Raw genomic sequence first — 14,711 nt, forward strand, 5'->3', positions numbered from 1 at the left:
GGGAGACACAATAGACACTCCTGGAAATGGAAAAAAGAACACATTGACACCGGTGTGTCAGACCCACCATACTTGCTCCGGACACTGCGAGAGGGCTGTACAAGCAATGATCACACGCACGGCACAGCGGACACACCAGGAACCGCGGTGTTGGCCATCGAATGGCCCTAGCTGCGCAGCATTTGTGCACCGCCGCCGTCAGTGTCAGCCAGTTTGCCGTGGCATACAGGGCTCCATCGCAGTCTTTAACACTGGTAGCATGCCGCGACAGCGTGGACGTGAACCGTATGTGCAGTTGACGGACTTTGAGCGAGGACGTATAGTGGGCATGCGAGAGGCCGGGTGGACGTACCGCCGAATTGCTCAACACGTGGGGCGTGAGGTCTCGACAGTACATCGATGTTGTCGCCAGTGGTCGGCGGAAGGTGCACGTGCCCGTCGACCTGGGACCGGACCGCAGCGACGCACGGATGCACGCCAAGACCGTAGGATCCTATGCAGTGCCGTAGGGGACCGCACCGCCACTTCCCAGCAAATTAGGGACACTGTTGCTCCTGGGGTATCGGCGAGGACCATTCGCAACCGTCTCCATGAAGCTGGGCTACGGTCCCGCACACCGTTAGGCCGTCTTCCGCTCACGCCCCAACATCGTGCAGCCCGCCTCCAGTGGTGTCGCGACAGGCGTGAATGGAGGGACGAATGGAGACGTGTCGTCTTCAGCGATGAGAGTCGCTTCTGCCTTGGTGCCAATGATGGTCGTATGCGTGTTTGGCGCCGTGCAGGTGAGCGCCACAATCAGGACTCCATACGACCGAGGCACACAGGGCCAACACCCGCCATCATGGTGTGGGGAGCGATCTCCTACACTGGCGGTACACCTCTGGTGATCGTCGAGGGGACACTGAATAGTGCACGGTACATCCAAACCGTCATCGAACCCATCGTTCTACCATTCCTAGACCGGCAAGGGAATTTGCTGTTCCAACAGGACAATGCACGTCCGCATGTATCCCGTGCCACCCAACGTGCTCTAGAAGGTGTAAGTCAACTACCCTGGCCAGCAAGATCTCCGGATCTGTCCCCCATTGAGCATGTTTGGGACTGGATGAAGCGTCGTCTCACGCGGTCTGCACGTCCAGCACGAACGCTGGTCCAACTGAGGCGCCAGGTGGAAATGGCATGGCAAGCCGTTCCACAGGACTACATCCAGCATCTCTACGATCGTCTCCATGGGAGAATAGCAGCCTGCATTGCTGCGAAAGGTGGGTATACACTGTACTAGTGCCGACATTGTGCATGCTCTGTTGCCTGTGTCTATGTGCCTGTGGTTCTATCAGTGTGATCATGTGATGTATCTGACCCCAGGAATGTGTCAATAAAGTTTCCCCTTCCTGGGACAATGAATTCACGGTGTTCGTATTTCAATTTCCAGGAGTGTAGAACAAACAGACACCACCATGAATGTTTAGAAGGTTAGTAGTGGACCAATCTAACGAGGAAACTATCAGTTTCAAAGTTGACGACATTGCCAATTGATGTTTTGTTTTCTTAATGACAAACATCGGATATGATGCTGAATTTTTATGTTTCGAACTCTGTTTGTGAGTACCAATCTGAATTGTGTGTTTTTTTAAATTTAAGAATATGGTAAGCAAAATTGTGATCCCCTTTCATTAACTTAAAGTTCAGTTCTAAAGTATACTGTAACCTGATTTGTTGGGTTGGGTTGTTTGGGGGAGGAGACCAGAGAGCGAGGTCATCGGTCTCATCGGATTAGGGAAGGACAGAGAAGGAAGTCAGCCGTGCCCTTTCAGAGGAACCATCCTGGCATTTGCCTGGTGCGATTTAGGGAAATCACGGAAAACCTAAATCAGGATCGCCGGACGCGGGATTGAACCGTCGTCATCCCGAATGCGAGTCCAGTGTACTAGCCACTGCGCCACCTAGTTCGGTAATCTTATTTGTGTCTTTTCGGAATTTGTGAGATGAATAGGAACAATGATCGTCATTGTTTCTTCGGAAGAAGACGAAGGATTTCAATTACAGAACTAACCACCCGAGATTTTTTCTCAACACACAGAGATTTTGCTGTATGGAAAAAAACAAGCAGTATTTTGATTGTACGCATGTAAAATTTGTTATTTCGAAGGCAAAGATTATCTTGATGTGTTTCTTTTATAAAAAAAATGAAGAGCTCTTCGTTGGTCCAGGACGTGTTGTTCGAACGTCCTTCATTACTTCTGGGAATACAACTTTGGACTGAAGAACAATCGTTTTAAACATGGTATCTGTGACTTAATGTATTAACAAACAAATAAAGTTCATTAATTCAACTAATTCAAGGTGCAAATTTTTTTGTTGTAAAACAGATGAAAAATCCACAATTCATGCAATATTTTTTAGCTTTTGTATTGAATAAAACGGTTTTGCACCAGATAAATTTTGTTTCTTATTCTCCCAGATCGAAAACAGATTTTGCCCTGTCCCTATTCAACCCGAAGACCAATAAGAAGAAAAAATAATAAGATTTACACTGCTGTTTCTACTCACCCTTCTCGGTGGGCTGAATAGAAGCACCATTTTTTAATTTTTTTGTCTTATAGAATCATGAGCTAGGTCTCAAATCTAATTATAAGTTTAGTATTAGATACTATTAGATACAAGACCTATAATCCTATATAATTTTGATTTTCATATTTTGAACTTATAAACGTTTCCATTCACCCGATTTTACGGTATCCTTTAAGGAATTCACTTTCATTTGAAATTCAGTTTAGGAATTCTGGCCTGGCGCAAAATACAGTATTACGTCAGTCCAGTAATGATGCATGCTCACGCAGTCGCGGCAAGCCCCTATGGATACTGCACGGCTTGTTGAAATAAATAGCTTCTACAACACATTTTTACAAACATTAGCAAAGATAAATCCCACAACTTCTAGTTTCAACAGTAACAGACGATAAAATCTGCTATCCTTAGGATGCACACGAGGATTAAATTTACGTCCTGTCCATTGTCATAGGCAAGCTGTGAGAAAGGTTCGAATATTACTTGGTATTGCAACTACCAGAAATGCCGATTATTTGTCATCAAGTCAGCTATGTTCCTAGCCGCTGTAAGACCATTTTGAACATATGATACAGAGACGGAAGAACTCAATTACTGTAAATTATTTCACCTAAATTATTCGTTTTAGGTTAAACATAAATATTAGTCCGGAGCGAAGGCAAGTTGCGAATTTCTGGTGGAGTTGTTTCCAATCTGGGGTAATTACCCCCTGAGGGGTAAAATGAAATTTTATGAACTGTCAAAACAAAACAGTTCAGTGGCTTTTCGGTCACGAAGCTAATTTTTTAAAATAATTACTGTTATGACTATTTGGTAAGACTCTAATTCCGATTACGTAATTTACAATAACTATTTTTCAGATACAGACATTAGTTCGTGAGTACGGTGGAGGCTAAAACATGCGAAATGAATGTGTCAACATCTTCCTCAAACGGTCTGTCCACCACACACCTATGTTTCAACTTATCATAAAAGTGCCTCCTTCGAGTTATAAGTAATTGCCGCAATAGTCCAGAAACTGCTTCATTATTCACTTAGAAAAAGTAAACGAACTAATTGACAATACAACAATAACTATGTAATGTGTGAATGATTACTACACTGCTGTAGGACCTACAACTGTATTATTATTATAATTATTGTTATTGTTAGTGGCAGTGGTCAGACACAAAACATTCCAATTACTGTTAGTTTCTTTAGTTCCGGCAGCGAGTCCAACAAACAAGTGATTTACAAACAGTCAGTATAGTGCAGTCTTTCTAAATTGTCTGATTTTGAATGAGGGTGCAGGGTGTGGGTGACGGAAGTGCCTCTAGGGAAAGGACTAGAGCAGAGGAATCATGTTTTGTAGCAAGTGTCTACCCTCAATGTAGATAGTAGCTTTCTTTTCTGAGAAGGAGCTGTACGTAGCACTCGCGACGCACTAAGAATTGCTTCGTCATTCCATTAAAAAGTTGCTAGAAATAAGCCGTATAAATTGTACCACTGACCCATGAGCTTATGGTTTAATAAAACACACACAAAAACTAAATATCATTTATCTTTCATCATTTCAAAAATAAAAGAGTTCAAAGAAATTTTTTGTCATTCTAAAGTTTAGTTAGCCACTACTGTAGATGATGGTGGGGATGCTGTCAAACATCTGGTTGCTCTCAGAGGTAATGATCTCAAAAAGATTGGGAACCATTGATCTAGTGGTAGTCTAAGGACCTCTTCTGGAAAATGTACGAACTCAATCTGTCTCTCTGCAAGCGTGTATTCAAAAGGGAAGTTAGAAGAGAATACTGACAATGTTTATTTTGCTTCTATATCATTCTTCGAATGTAGGTTGTGGTGAAAGACTGGTCTCCGGCGTAGACCGAGGTCTAGGTCGGGTTGAAATGTGATAGGTTGCCAACGAATGTGTTACATCAAGCTGTTTTCTGATACGGAGGTTGCGGTGACAGACTGATAGATAACGTAGTTCAAGGTCTAGGTTAGGTTCGAAGGTGACAGTTAGGTTACGAGATAGCGTAGCCAATGAATGTGATGTCAAGAGAATAAATGTATTTCTCTTTATGGCATTTATTTTACGAACTTTGCGATTACAGTAGCTTCTTATTATCGTGCTGATTGCGTATATCGGATGCTATTTCTTTACTGACTACACAGTGTAACGTAATGCATTCGTACACATTAAACTACCGCCATTTACTACTTCGTATTTCGCATTTCGTTTCTTAAAAAATTATTTGTAGTTTACTTTATGATAGGCGTATCATAATTATTAGCGGAAAAAGGCACAGCTTAAAGCATACGTTAATAGAAGCAGCATCGCTGCAGCGTGTCAACACTTACAAAGTAACAAAATGCTGCTTCCCATTCCCTGCTGCATCGGCTTAGATCGTTTCTGTTATCCGAGTATGCCTTTTAAACCGAGCTACAGACTATAAAACTTATCACTTTCAATAATGGTTGTAGCCCTGCCGTTATTGATAACATTCAACGTAAATGAAAAATGCGTAAAATTATACCACTTTTTGCGTCGGCCAACAGGAACCGAACAATTGTTTCAAGAACTGGCGCACTACCCTTCACGTCGGCAAAACTTTTTAAAGTTCTGCAAAAAGGTTTAAGTCCCGCAACTACATACACTATTCGTTCAATAGTATCCGGACACCTATTAGTAGACAATAATAGAGGGTGTGTCCACTCTTCGCACTTATGACAATTTGGCTCTGCTGCGTACACTTCAAATGAGGTGTCTGAATGTCTTTGGATACAAGTGCGGCAACCATTCTTGCTCAAGAGCAGAAACCAGAGAAGGTAGTGATGTTCGACGCAGGGGTCTGGAGTGAAATCGACGTTCTCAATGTAGGTGATATTCTTAGCCGCCTAATCACTATGACCCCCAAGGAGGGGAGGAAGATTAGGGCTTAACGTCCTGTCAACATCGAGGAAACCAAAGATGGAGCACAAGCTCGGATTGGTTCAAGGATGGGGAATGAAATCGGCCGTGCCCTTTGAAAGGAATCATCCCAGCATTTGCCTGTTGCGATTTTGGGAAATCACAGATAAGCTAAACCTGGACGACTGGGCGAAGATTTAAGCCACTGTCCTCCCGAATGTGAGTCCACTAATGTCCCGAGACAAAGGCGTAAAACAAGCAGTGGAAGCAAGACGATTGACCATCGTCGCAAACGGCGAAGAGCAACTTTTACGGGGCAACGTGATGCTGAGTGTTTTTTGGGACAGCTATGGTAGGGTGCTAACAGTTTATGTTTTCAAAAGGAGCAAACCGTCACAGGAGTATAGTGCCATAATCTCCCGTCGAGGCTGTCAAGACGCAGCGCAATCGGAGAGTGTCCAAAGGGTTTTTTCTTTTGTTTGGGCTACGATAAACCCCCGTGTCTCCTTCGTCTTTCCTCGCATGAAGACACCATTTCGTAGCAGGTATTTACAGAATGACGACGAAGTGATTTTCTGGGTAGTACGACATCTGAGCATCTAAAATGCAAACTTCTACGATGGACGTTCAATAAGTAATATATTTTTTTCTGAAACCAGGTTTGTTTCATTCAGGATTCCAATACACCATACTTCCCAACTCTTTTGGCAACAAAACCCTGTTTTTCAACATAATCTCCGTTAAATGCGATAGCCTTACGGAACGTTACTGGGAGGGCCTGTATGCCCGCATGGTACCACTCTACTGGTCAATGTAGGAGCTAATCTCTTACTGCATCAATAACCTCCCCTCCATCCACGTACTGCTTCCTGCGGAGTAAATCCTTCATTGGGTCAAACAGATGGAAGTCAGAATGTGAGAGATCCATGACTTGACTGGTTTAGCCGGCCGCGGTGGCCGAACGGTTCTAGGCGCTTCAGTCTAGAACCACGCGGGTGCTACGGTCGCCGGTTCGAATCCTGCCTCGGGCATGGATGTGTGTGATGATGTCCTTAGGTTAGTTAGGTTTAATTAGTTCTAAGCCTAGGGGATGATGACCTAAGATGTTAAGTCCCATAGTGTTTATAGCCATTTGAATTTGGTGCGGCTTTGGAACTTTTTCTTTGGCGGAGAAGTAACGTGGGGCCACTCCATGAATTACTGTTTTGTTTCTGGTTCGGAATGATGAACCCATGTTTCATTGCCTGTGACGATGTTCGGTAAAAAATTGTCACTATCAACCTCGTAATGCACAAGCCGTTCCTCACAGGTAGTTCTTCGGTTGCTCTTCACGATCTTCTGTTAGGCGGGCACATACCTCTGAGTACCCCAAATGGTCGACGAGTGAGTGTGCACTACCAACAGAGACGTCGAGGTGTTCGATTGTGATTCGTCGATCGCCTCGAATGAGAGTGTCCGTATGTTCGAATATTACTGGAGTCAAAGGTTCGCACGACACTTTTGCACTGCTGACAGACGGAACGCCCAGTGCCTCACCGTTCTTTTGTTCACGGTCACGTCTCCGTAGATATCCTGCAAGCGCCTATGAATATCTGCGATGCTCTGGTTTTCCTCCAGAAGAAGCTCTGCTTGGAACGTACCTCCGTTACAGACGCCATTCTGAAGTGTACGTTCAGCGCCGCCACTTACCGGAACTTCACGACACTATAGGACCCGAAGCGAGAATGTTCCACGATGTTCCACAATGTATTCCGCATTTTTTTAACCGAAGTTGGCCGAGAAAAAAGTGTTGCATTACTTGTTCAATGTCCCTTTGTCCTTTGCCAAAAATTCATCGTATTACAGGGTGAATCTGTGACTGGTGAATGACATAGAAGTAATAGTAAAGGAATAAGTAGAGAAGTGCTAATACCGTCACCAGCTTTTATGGCTGCAGCGTGGTGTTTTGGCGTGATAACTAAATCTTTTTCATTACCCTTTGTATTTCGACTTTTCCGCTTCCTTTCTTTTCGGTATCGTGTCTTGCTGTTGTTGTAGATATTCTAACGTAAGGGCAACATCCTCTATACTTATGAGTAAAGAAATTCGTGTGCCTTTTGGGATGTGTTCGCTGGCAATGCACTGGACTACCGGTCCAGGTACTGTCCCTTTGTCTGACTGCTCTCCTTTCGATCCCTGCGGCAACCCCACGACGAGGTCGATACGCGCCCACGACAGCTAACGCGCCGCAGTCCGCACGCAATTTCCCCTGCCAGCAGGTACTCCGGTTTTAAGAGCTCTTCAGCTGGCGTTTATGCTCGGCGGAGGTAGTTCTGCTAAAATCCGTCCGATGTCAGAGCGGACTTTTCGGGCGTAAAGCTCTGTATAATAAAAGTTTGGCGCTCATTTTCCTTTGCGCTTGTCGCTATCTGCAGTTCATATTGGGGTCCTCCTGTTACGTGTGTCGCACGAGAAGAGTTATGAAGTTTCATAAGTTTCCTCTAATATAACGTCGAAGTGCAGTACTTTTGGCTGCATCTTTCAAGGCTAGAAGGAAAAGACACCTGTTGAAGGGGAGATCAGCAATGCATTCAAGTGGATTACGCTAAATCTTAAGACTCGCTAGTGTGCGGGCCTGTTCAAATTAAGAGAGAGCTTCACTGTTTTAACTTGCTAAGTTGCTGCATGATGTTATGAAGTCAAATGGTTCAAATGGCTCTGTGCATTATGGGACTTAACATCTGAGGTCACCAGTCCCCTAGAACTTAGAACTGCTTTAACCTAACTAACCTAAGGACATCACACACAACCATGCCCGATGCAGGATTCGAACCTGCGACCGTAGCGGTCGCGCGGTTCAAGAGTGAAGCGCCTAGAACCGCTAGTCCACTGCGGCCGGATTATGAGGTCAGATTACTGACGTATCGACGCTTGTTATTTGGCTGCATTTGGTTGAAAATTTGTATTTAGAGTATCAGTAAAGCAAACTAAGAAATAAGGGAAGATAAGAAAAATATAGAAAATACACATTTGTAATCGGAACAGTAAATTTGATTGTTCGATCCTCAGTATTTTACATCTGTTTCTATGCTAGACTAAGCAATTTCGGACTCAAATGCTACGTTCAATACATGTATAAAAACAATGCTCGATGCAAATTTTTTTAGAAAGTTCAGAGCCTCCATACACGATTTGTGTATCGGTTACATTGTATCTGTGTGTTAGCTACCAAGTAAGGATACTGCGGATACAGTGAATGTCTCCTGCTTGGGCGGCGTATCTGCACAGACAATACTGTTCTTTGTATGCCCTTTATCGCTAAATAGTTTGTATTTTGCACAATACTTTGTTACAACAAAGATTCCTTGACTACAGTGGAACAATGTTACTAGACACATAGCATGGAACGTACACTAAGTAACTTTTGTCTCCGTAATAAATGAAGCTTACAAATGCATTACATCTGACAGCTTAAATATGCGTTCCTGCCGAAGAAGCGTGGTTTCTGTACTTTTAAATGGACCCATTAAGCTACTTGCTATTAAATTTTATAGAGGAAAACTGCTCCAGAATCCTCTTGTGTGCAAGCAATTTTGATTTTGCTCTGTGAAAATTATGTTTTCCCATCTTAAAATTATTACCTTTTTCTCTGTTATTGTTGCTGCGGCTTCAAGTTGCTCAGTTTATGGCTGTTCACAGCAAAACCGGTATTCTAGATCACTGTCGTAACAAAAATGAGAAATCTGTTGGTGTGACTGTTAGAAAGAGGATAGCAGCACGAAAACTGGGGTTTATCCTTATCACAGAAGATATTTTTGTACACGTTTTGCTTATATTTCTTGCTGTTCAGTGTTCGAGACTTTCAGTTTGAAGCTAGTAGTCTACTGTAGCGATCTATCGAAGTATTTAAGTCCACTTGTTTAATAGAAACGGCTAAATATCCTGTAGCGGTCAATGCATGAGCAGTAGCAGGGCAGTGGGCCCAAAATGGCGGTCGCCTGCAGCATGGCCGTACCTTCGCTGTACAGAACTGGATATAGACATGAGGAGCTACCGCCATTCAACTTCGCACACACTCGTTCGGGTATCCCACACTCGAATGGCCCCACCGTTTAATGAATCTACAAGGCTCTCATGAGACTAGACCGTCGCGCCACCATCGACTTTCAAATGGTTAAAATGGCTCTGAGCACTATGGGACTTAACGTCTGAGGTCATCAGTCCCCTAGAACTTAGAACTACTTAAACCTAACTAACCTAAGGACATCACACACATCCATGCCCGAGGCAGGATTCGAACCTGCGACCATATCGGTCGCGCGGTTCCAGGCTGAAGCGCCTAGAACCGCTCGGCCACAGCGGCCAGCCATCAACTTTCAACAAATAAACTTGTGCACCAGCTTTTTGTCAGCCTTCTTTAACCCAAAATTTATGATGACACTTGATTGGCAAATGTAACATTTTATTTATCTCTAACTTCCTTTTGATATGCCGCAGTCATCATTTTATATGCTTTTGAAATGTTTCTTGTTGCTAGCGCACCTATACTCCAAGTTATCAGGCTGTGGTTCAAATGGTTCAAATGGCTCTGAGCACTATGGGACTTAACATCTACGGTCATTAGTCCCCTAGAACTACTTAAACCTAACCAACCTAAGGACATCACACAACACCCAGTCTGTGGTTGCAGTTATCAAGTACACTATTTACCTTTTACTGTATTCATGTTACTATGATAAATTTACGAAGGAATTTAATTTTTCCGACTGTGAAGTACTGCGGTTACTCTTTTTAGGATTTCTTAAGTGTCCAATCAATATCTGACATCTCCTTATCCATGTTACAACCAGTATTAAGTAAGTTATTTGTAACGTGCTTTGATCTCTGCACATATTTGTGGCCATGTTCTAAATTTTATAGACTTCCGAATACGACACGTTAATCTGAACCGGCTAAGTGGAACAAAATATTTCAGTAACGCAGCTGATGACTCATTTTATTTCGGAAAAACGTAAATCACTGTTTCTGAAAAAATGCATGCAGTTTATGAAGAAAATCGTGTATACACGATATGACGACAGGCTGCAACTCCCTTGCAGCAGTTCAACCTTGTGTGCAGCTCATTTGTGAATGTCTACTCTCCAGTTGATTTGGCATTTAATACACTCCTGGAAATTGAAATAAGAACACCGTGAATTCATTGTCCCAGGAAGGGGAAACTTTATTGACACATTCTTGGGGTCAGATACATCACATGATCACACTGACAGAACCACAGGCACATAGACACAGGCAACAGAGCATGCGCAATGTCGGCACTAGTACAGTGTATATCCACCTTTCGCAGCAATGCAGGCTGCTATTCTCCCATGGAGACGATCGTAGAGATGCTGGATGTAGTCCTGTGGAACGGCTTGCCATGCCATTTCCACCTGGAGCCTCAGTTGGACCAAAGTTCCTGCTGGACGTCCAGACTGCGTGAGACGACGCTTCATCCAGTCCCAAACATGCTCAATGGGGGACAGATCCGGAGATCTTGCTGGCCAGGGTAGTTGACTTACACCTTCTAGAGCACGTTGGGTGGCACGGGATACATGCGGACGTGCATTGTCCTGTTGGAACAGCAAGTTCCCTTGCCGGTCTAGGAATGGTAGAACGATGGGTTCGATGACGGTTTGGATGTACTGTGCACTATTCAGTGTCCCCTCGACGATCACCAGAGGTGTACGGCCAGTGTAGGAGATCGCTCCCCACACCATGATGCCGGGTGTTGGCCCTGTGTGCCTCGGTCGTATGCAGTCCTGATTGTGGCGCTCACCTGCACGGCGCCAAACACGCATACGACCATCATTGGCACCAAGGCAGAAGCGACTCTCATCGCTGAAGACGACACGTCTCCATTCATCCCTCCATTCACGCCTGTCGCGACACCACTGGAGGCGGGCTGCACGATGTTGGGGCGTGAGCGGAAGACGGCCTAACGGTGTGCGGGACCGTAGCCCAGCTTCATGGAGACGGTTGTGAATGGTCCTCGCCGATACCCCAGGAGCAACAGTGTCCTTAATTTGCTGGGAAGTGGCGGTGCGGTCCCCTACGGCACTGCGTAGGATCTTAAGGTCTTGGCGTGCATCCGTGCGTCGCTGCGGTCCGGTCCCAGGTCGACGGGCACGTGCACCTTCCGCCGACCACTGGCGACAACATCGATGTACTGTGGAGACCTCACGCCCCACGTGTTGAGCAATTCGGCGGTACGTCCACCCGGCCTCCCGCTTGCCCACTATACGCCCTCGCTCAAAGTCCGTCAACTGCACATACGGTTCACGTCCACACTGTCGCGGCATGCTACCAGTGTTAAAGACTGCGATGGAGCTCCGTATGCCACGGCAAACTGGCTGACACTGACGGCGGTGGTGCACAAATGCTGCGCAGCTAGCGCCATTTGACGGCCAACACCGCGGTTCCTGGTGTGTCAGCTGTGCCGTGCGTGTGATCATTGCTTGTACAGCCCTCTCGCAGTGTCCGGAGCAAGTATGGTGGGTCTGACACACCGGTGTCAATGTGTTCTTTTTTCCATTTCCAGGAGTGTAATTTGTTTATTTGGGTTGTCTTTATCTCTCTCGCACCCTTTTAGTTGATTTAAGTTGCCCTCTAAGTCTCACGGTATGTTTAACTATATTGGAAACGTTATATACCACAATATCTCATTACTTGCGCTTCCTTTAATATTGACACACGTCTCAGCTGCACTGCTTGCAAGAGGTCTGTTTGGGATTTGGGTATTAATACAGCTCAATGGCCCACCCGAACCTCTGGAAGTGTCTCAGAGCGATGAAGGCTTTCTGAGCATCCCATGAGCAGCTAGGCAAAGAAAATGTCCATCGAGACTCGCTTGCTTGGGCAAGCCTGACACGTGAGGACTTCAGAAAGTAAGTTTCAAGTGTTGCCCCACGGTAAGACCGTTGCGCTAGAAGAGTAGACCATTGTCAGAAGAAAGTACGTGTTCCCGAGAGTGCGGTTGAAATGGGGCGGCCACTGGTAACGTATTCCAAAGTTGAAGTACGCTGGACAGTACGATTCTTGTGCGCAAAACATGTAAATTGCCCACAGAGTCTGGCAGTATATGGACTAAATGCAATGTCACGTCCAGCCGTACTGAAATGGTGCCAATCGTTTGACGAAGGCTGCAAAGTCATGGCTAATGTTGACTGGAAAGTCCAGATCTTGCACCTTGTCATTCATATTCCTTGGGAAATCTGAAAGAACGACTGGCGGAAAGATTTTTCAACGTTTAGGACGTTCACATACTGGTTCTCCAGTGACTGTGTGGCCAAAGAGTGGAGTTCTACTGACGAGGTACCCAACGATTGGTAGCACTTTCCGATCGTTGTTTACAGAAATTTGGTGACTATGTTGAAAAATAGTGTCAAATATCTGTTTCACCTTCGAGTGTAGTGCTGCATCCAATAAACGTTACTTGGATTTTCATGATAATGCATAACTTACTCTTTGAATTCCGCCGCTACAACTGAGGTGCGGCAGGTTCCCCAGAGGTTGTCCGCTGGAAGCTCTTCTATGTCAACAGCCATTCTTCTCACTGGCTCGCAGCACAGCTTGAGATATTGGTTCCTTTATGCAGAGGTCTGTCTATCTACATCTACATCACAGTCCGCAAGCCGCCAAATAGCTTGTTGCGGAGGGTAATTCTGGTATCACTAACACATCCCTCTACCCTGTTCCACTAGTGAATGGCACATAGGAAGAATGATTCTTGGTAAGTCTCTGTGTTTTCTCTAATTTCTCGAAACTTTTCGTCGTACGCTTTACGCGAGATGTATGTGGGAAGAAGTAATATGCCGTCCGACCCTTCCCGGAAAGGGCTGTCTCGAATTTTTGAGCATCTCGATAACGCTCTCGCGCCTACTGAACGATCCCGCGACGAGACGTGCTGTTCTTCGGGGTATCTTCTCCAGCTCTTCTACCAGTCGCACCTAGTAAGGATCCCAGATTGACGAACAGCACTCAAGAATTGATCGAACAAGCACCTTATAAGCCACTTCCTTCATGGGTGACTAACATTTCCTTAAAACTCTTCGTATGAATGTGTCTGGCATCTCTTTCTTTCTACAATTTATCTTTTGCGGTCGTTCCACGTAAAACTCTCTGGATAGTTATTCCAAGATATTTTACGGTGGATACTGTTTCCAGCAATTTGTCATCAATGATGCAGTTGCACAGTGGATTTCACTTCCTGTCTTCACGTAACATGTTACATTTACTTACGCTCAGCGTTAACTGCCAGATCTTGCGCCATTCACCCATCCTCTGCAAGCCATTCTACAAATCGACACTCTCTTCTGGTGTTGCTACATTGTTATAGACAACCACATCATCTGCGAACTAACTCAAAGAGCATCCGACGCTTTCTACCCGTCCTCGCAAGACGAGCAGCTAAGCCAAGATATCCGTTCTTTTCGACGCACCCCAGTGTGGCCGGCTGAAACACGTCCAAAAGTTATAGGCGTTTTGCGGCGCTCACCAAACCACAGCTCAGGTTCAACTAATCCTGTAATGAGCCATTAAAGACAGAGTTGGCGCAAGTACTCCCCATCTGGCACGAACCGACACCTCGTGTCGCTTTGTTGAGAATACCAAGGACTTGACGAGCATTATCCGACGACTGAAATACGATGTCCTATCTCCGTCGCCAGATCTCACTGCTATGCATTATTTTTCCCTGAGATTACTTGAATTCGTTACTCTGTTCAACGTGTCTGAAGAGGTGTCTTTGTAATCAATTTGTGGACACTGGCAGTTCTTACGACGTTAAATTATCGCTATAACGGATATCCTGTTTATGTCGATAAAAAACTAAATACTCATTCAGCAGTTCCTTACCTCAAGGAATTCAGTTTGTCATACAGTACCATCTTCACGATTTTGACCCTAAATGTTTGGGACACAGTGAATATCAGAAAAGCTGCAACTTGATGTCATGCTTTTTGAACGTGGCACTGATTTAGATTCCCCCTTCCGGCGCGAGTATCGATGCGGACACGCGGTCAGGGATCCTGGGGCTGCGTAGCCACGCAATTAACGCGCCGGCCCGTGGAGAGCGCAGGCAGAAAATGAGGGGGACGTGACAGCTGACACGGTACCGCTGATAAAACACCGCAACCATCTGCTTGTCAGTCACTCTCTCGTTTATTCTATGAAGCCTTTGTATACCCGCTGTACAGTTATTCCGAGCTTTACCTTGACTTAGAAGATAACTTAAAAT

Source organism: Schistocerca gregaria, chromosome 1 (genome assembly GCF_023897955.1).
Source record: "Schistocerca gregaria isolate iqSchGreg1 chromosome 1, iqSchGreg1.2, whole genome shotgun sequence".
Classification (NCBI taxonomy): domain Eukaryota; kingdom Metazoa; phylum Arthropoda; class Insecta; order Orthoptera; family Acrididae; genus Schistocerca; species Schistocerca gregaria.